Source organism: Hylaeus volcanicus, chromosome 8 (genome assembly GCF_026283585.1).
Source record: "Hylaeus volcanicus isolate JK05 chromosome 8, UHH_iyHylVolc1.0_haploid, whole genome shotgun sequence".
NCBI lineage: Eukaryota > Metazoa > Arthropoda > Insecta > Hymenoptera > Colletidae > Hylaeus > Hylaeus volcanicus.
The window spans coordinates 15146295-15152623 of record NC_071983.1 but is presented as its reverse complement, the minus strand read 5'-3'; the positions used below and the strand labels follow the sequence as shown (position 1 = coordinate 15152623).

General features: G+C 37.1%; 2 protein-coding genes across 2 annotated transcripts in view; one reads left to right on the top strand and one right to left on the bottom strand.

Annotated features, from left to right (window-relative positions):
- LOC128880801 (uncharacterized) overlaps positions 1-6329 on the bottom strand; it is a 51452-nt gene that overhangs the window by 23199 nt on the left and 21924 nt on the right. The gene's annotated exons all lie outside the window — the stretch shown is intronic.
- LOC128880802 (FMRFamide receptor-like) overlaps positions 1356-6329 on the top strand; it is a 41913-nt gene continuing 36939 nt past the window's right edge. Inside the window, exons 1-2 of the mRNA XM_054131259.1 lie at positions 1356-2063; positions 2166-2223. The gene's annotated coding sequence lies outside the window, so the exon portion shown is untranslated. The remainder of the gene's footprint in view (positions 2064-2165; positions 2224-6329) is intronic.

Sequence of the window (6329 nt, the reverse complement as noted above, 5' to 3'; positions counted from 1 at the left end):
TTTTACGACGTAAAAATACATTGCCTCTTGATTGACATTGATCGCTGGTCCAACACCGAATAGAGTAATTATGAACAGGACCGTCTGATAAATGTCCCATTTTTATCTATTTTTATAAACACGACATAATTCGGACGATACATAATAAGTTGTTACAAGTAAATATGTTGCGAATTGCGTCGTGTTTAGTCTCATTCTAATCAGAAAAATGTCAGGAATATGATGGTAACAGTTTCACAACAAAAAAGTTAATAATAACAAGGGCTCGGGACTGCTATCGACGCTGTGTTTACTACTTAGATACATACAGTCGGTGTAGAATGTATTCGTAGACCGATCAATTTCCTTAAAAAACTGTTGTGTGAAATTGTAGTTTCTTAACTTCTTTTTTTTATAATGAATGATATTTTACGTATTCTTGGAAGTCTCTAAGATAGATATAGTCCAAACAACGTTTACTGGTTAATATAATTTGTGAAATTAACAAAAAAAATGCGAAAAGTGGGTAAAAGTATAGAAGCAATAAGTATTTGCACGATTCTTATGACGAACACATTAAACACATTAGTTTATTGCTCCGTACGAATTAGGAAAACATCAAATTTCCAGTAAAGTACTTTTAAAAATCGCTAAACAGAGAAATGGAGAAAGATCCCACTCCGAATAACATCGACATTTAGGTAATTTAATGCCTAAATGAGTAGCAGTAATTATAAAATCAACAGGAAATCCCACAAAGGAAGTATTACATATTTGTAAATTAATATACTTGTAATTTAATTCTTTTTTGTTAATTTCGTAACTTTCACAAATAGCGATTTCTTTTTTGTACTCTATCTATTCTAGAGATTTTCCAGAATATGTAGAATGTCATTGTTTATAAAAAATAAGTTAATAAATTACAATTTTACACAGTTTTCTTGGAAATTGATCGGTGTACGAATACTTTCTACACCCACTGTAGATAAACTGCCATGTTTCCAATGCGTTTTCTATTTCAGCTATGATCAAGCTATATTATCAGTAGACTGCGGATCTTTATGCATTTATAGGAAATTTGAATGTGCAAGAACCTACAAAATACAAACAATATACAAGAATAGAAAAAAGATGGAAAGTAAAGTTCACGTAATAATATTTGCAGAATAAAATAAATTCCTATTCAGGTTCGATTTTTGTTGGCACGTTCGCCAAGATTTTATTTTGCATAAAGATCCGCAGTCTAATTATCACTAACAATATAAATGTTAAACGCTGTACCCAAATGTAATTCTTAGCAGCGCCGATAACGCGTACGTACACAATTGAAAAATAATAAAAGCATTGCTTCTGAAACATATTGTATGTAGGACGACAAGTGCATTAAAGCCGCCCAGTTTTTTATTCTGCGTAAACGCAGGGAAACGAATAAGGAATAAAGAGAGAGAGAGAGGAACAGCGATAACCACAGGTGACCATAAAAGGGAACGGTAAAGTTACACATCCGATGTTGCAGATAAAACGATAAACGAAACACGCCCGTGACAATAGAAATGAATTAGTTACGAAGCAGGACAACGACGGGAAATATTCCCTTCCCACCTCGGCTCTCCGCCATTCCCCGGAATCCCCTTGTACCCTTGTCCCCTTGTCCCGGTGACCTAAAAATTCCCACGACTTTCTTTCCCAAGGACCCATTACGGTCTATAGATTCGGTGCGACTTACTTGCCTTCGTCATTCGATGGGCAATAAACAACGTTACAAGTTACGACTAGCGCGATAATCGCTCGTCTTCTCGCGGCAAATTCATTATCCTCGGTAAAGAAACGGCTACCGATTCCAACTTTGATCGGAATTCTTTGAAAGTAACCACCGATGGCACTCTCGCAGCAAATATAAGCGGAGAAAATAATTGGATTCCGATCGACGATGAAAACTTGAAAGCTTCTGCCGTTTAAGGGATGTCCGCTTTCAAAGGAGAAGATCTCGAACGGGAAATAAGGCGATTGAAACGGATATCGCGAAACGAAACTCTCTACGAGGTGGAAGACAAATGTCCTCTAACCGTTTCAAGGAAATCCCAGTACGTACGAGTTGCGACGAAAAACATTAATCTCTCCGCGAAACCCTATATTTCTCGCGGAACAATTATCCTCTCGCAGTAATACAGAGCTCGGATTTTCAGGAATTAACTCATAACGAAGCGGCCACGTTACAAAATGCGGAGAATACTGCGTAAGTAAGTAAGTACACAAGTATTTATCGTACATCGCAGAGTGTTGTTTGGGAAGTGTGGCGCAACGAAATTTCTTGCGCTAGTTTTGACTAGCGTCGTTCGTAGTGTCGTTTGGCTCGTATTAAGGCGTGAATTTTAAACGGGGACCTTTGATACCTAGGAAATTTCAATTCGGTACAGTATTGTCTCGAAATAAGCAACTCGGTCGGGACCGGCGAGTTGCTTAATTCGGCTTGACTTTGTTTTCGAGCGCGACGAGGGGAAACCCGTAGACAAAACAGGGAGTTCTATAAACTACATATAAAGTGATAAACTATAAAGTGATCGCTCGAGTTGAGTGTTGTACTTTGAAGAATGATAGAAGATGACATGCTTTCTCATTTTAGCATTAGTAAAATCGAACGAATGGGACGTATATGTACAACTAACAGTAGTATTTCGGAGAATACACACGCCAGAGAAAGAAAAAGTATTACACATATTCTGTGCTTTTTCCACTAATCTGTTCGGTTGGTCATGAAAGATTTATGGCTTCTCGCTTTCACGGGCCTCTAACTTCTTGTCGGATCCCTCACTCAGCGGGCGACTTCAAGTAAAAAGATGGGGTAGCGAGTTGCTTATTTCGAGACAGAAAGCAGTTGCTTATTTCGAGACAATACTGTATTACTCATTCTATACAGTGTGTCTACGTATAAGTTCGGACATACGCAAGGTATCAATTCTACCACAAATTCCCAACAAAAAATTAATCTTAGACATTTTCTTTGTGTCGCATTATTCTCGAGTATTTTCACTTTTAATTTTTTTCTGTGTTTTCGACCTGACACTCTTTAAACGGCCATAACTCCACCAAATTACAGTGCAAACTTAAAACTAAGTATACGATTCGAAAGAGCGTTAAATTTCCCGTCTCCATGATGCAAAACCAAAATTTATTACATAGATTTAACAAGTGAAAATACTCGAGAATAAGGCGACACAAAGAAAATGTCCAAGAGTAATTTTTTGTTGGAAATTTGTTGTAGAATTGTCACCCTCCGTATGTCCGAACTTATACGTAGATACCCTGTATATTAGATATGTCCTTCGAAGTATCCACATGGAATTGAAAGTTTGTCTCTTGTATAGGAAAGAAATTAGAGAAAATATTAGGTTGTCCAGAAAGTTCGTGCCAATTTCTAAGAATCATTGAAAAAAACAGATTTGAATTTTAATATATATTTATTGAATTACATAGGTGCCATTTTGTTCCACAACCTTTCCACCTTTTAAGGGATGTATGCAGGTTATTTGTTTTCAACCACTTAGATATATTCAGACTTGTACCACCTACCAAAAATCGGCATGGACTTTCCGGACGACACAATAATATAAACATGTATTGATTTGAGTTGGACAAAATGATAGGACTATATTCAAAAATATAATTGTTTATATTTATATAATATTAATATAATATTAATTGTTTATATAATATTAACCTTTTTTCTGGTATCTACCAGCAACTCGAGATGCTTTCTTAGCATTCTATTGCCATGAATGTTAAGATTATATTGATTTCGAAAATGAGATCTCTAATTTGAAATTTGAGAACCAGGTCACCTTTGCCTCAACGACAATTATTTAAATTGGCACTTCGAGTTCCAAAGAAATTAAACCTAAAGAAAACCTAGTGGTCACTGAAAGTCACCTCTCGAGTGCAAAGGGGTAATATTGAGAAAAACCACCTTTTCGTACCTAAGCCAACTTACATAGACAACCGAAAGGTGCGATATCTTGCACTCGATTTTCTCTAATCTTCTTCGAAACTTTCGTTCTCTTGCGTCGCGCTGGACAGCGTGAAACAAATAAAAAGGTGGGGATAGCGAGTTGTTTATTTCGAGACAATACTGTAGTAATCGCTAACGATAATGCATCAATCCTCTCCGAGTCTACCACAATCGAATTAACGAGATCCACTGCAGGGATACGCTCCGGTATTTGAACGATGCGACGCGACTGGGTCACCATTGTATTATTAAATTACAAGCCCTGCGCGCTCTTTTTCGCGCGGTGTACATACAGGCCAGTCGGTTTAGATATCAAACATTGCATAAAATAATGTAAACTAGCTTTTTTGATACGTTGTTAGGGACCACATAGTATTCTAGGTTGTTTCATAAGTTCCTGGAGACTCCCTACCAATAAATCATTTTATAATAATATTATAATCAAACAATAATTATTCTTCAAAATAAATGCCATCGTTTTTGATAGTTTTCATCCATCTTTCTGCCAATTGTTCAATTCCGATTTGGATCAACTGTCATCAAGAATTAGAATGTCAAAAATTCAAGCATCAAGTGTCCGGGAATTTATGGGACAACCTAGTAAATCTAGATTTCCAACCCTCAGAAGCGTGAGTCAGCCGTGTTACAGTCAAAAAACCGCGAAAGTTTCGCATTTTTTAGAGTTTTTTCCGAAAAAGTCACATTAGACAATTTGTTTTGTCAAACATTGCATAAAGTACCGTAAACTTGATTTTTTGATATGTTATATGCAGGTTTCTTGAATGTCTGATGACTGTCGAGCCGGAATAACTAACTTGGAGATGCTCGTCGTTCCCTGATCCGTACGATGATAAAAGAATCATAGACACTCGACGTCCGTTCAACGTTAATTGAAATAACAAAGCACGTCGACGCCCATTACTATTCCGTGTTTCGTGTTTCGGGTATTTAACACACGCACGTGAAATTCGAAATGATAATGTTACGACCGTTTAAAACTCTTTTAGGCCAGTCACGTTAGACAATTCATTGCCAAACATTGCATAAAGTACCGTAAATATTTTTATTTGATTTTTTGATATGTTGTTAGGAACCACACACAGATAGTATTGGATGATTGCATAAGTTCGTGCCCGATTTAAAAATGAAGTTTAATGTGTTAAATTTCAAAGAATATGATTCTATTAATCAATTACGAAGTCGCCATTCTTTTCTACAATCTAATTTTGCATATGATACTACGTATAACCTATTTAGTAGGTAAACCAAACCAAACAAAAACAATGGAGTTGTCGTAGCAATGTCTATGACAATCGGGCACGAACTTATACAATCATCCAATATAAATCTAGATTTGCAACCGTCAGAAACGTGAGTCAGCCGTGTTACAGTCGAAAAACCGCGAAATTTTCGCACTTTTTACAGTTTTTCCCCCCAAAAAGTTACCGAAGGAATATCCTGACGAGAAAAGTTATCGTTACCTTTTTTTAAGTAGATCAAATTTTCTACAATTTAAAATGTGTTGGAGCTCTCTTAGTTCCAGAGATCCAGTTCTGCGAAAATTGACAAATTTTCCGAAGAAGTGGAAGTTTTGGCAGTGAAAGGGGAGCATCGTTGCAGAGATGAGCAAAACCCTAGGCTTCGAATAAATTTGACGTTTGCTGATATGTTTGCTCGTTTCCTTCTCTGTAAAATGTTTAAAAGAGGAAACGAGACAAACATATCGGCAAACTTCAGATTTATTCGAAGCCTAGGGTTTTACCCATCTCTGCATCGTGGCTAAGGCAGTGGTACGTCTCGATATTGAGCCGACCGCATCCTCCTCCCGCGAGTCGCGATCAACGAAACTGTAGCGTCTGAGAATCGCTTAGGATGGAAAAACACGAATCGTTTCGAGCGAAAGCAGACGACATGTGGCAGACACGATATTGAAAACCGACCGTGTCGCTCCGAACCGCGATTTCGGTGGAAAACTGGTCCGACGTATTCGATATTCTCCAAGATATTTCGACGAAATTTAACGGCTACCAGCATGTTCGCCGAACATTCTTTCGCTTTCCTGAACGTACGATGTACGATCGATTCGGTTTTCGCGACGTTAGCTGAACGCGTTCCAATAATGGGCAGTGTCACGCGTATTTATTTATTTAAAGTACAAACGTATACACGTTATATGATATTATATACAATTTATAATATAATAACGTCGTATACGTCGACTCGAAAAATTAGTTAAATTCCACAAAGTCGATGCAAATTTCCGTAAATCATTATGTTTCACGTGAAAGATCCATCGAGTCGGTCTATAGTACAATTTATAATATACTAACATCGTATACGTCGA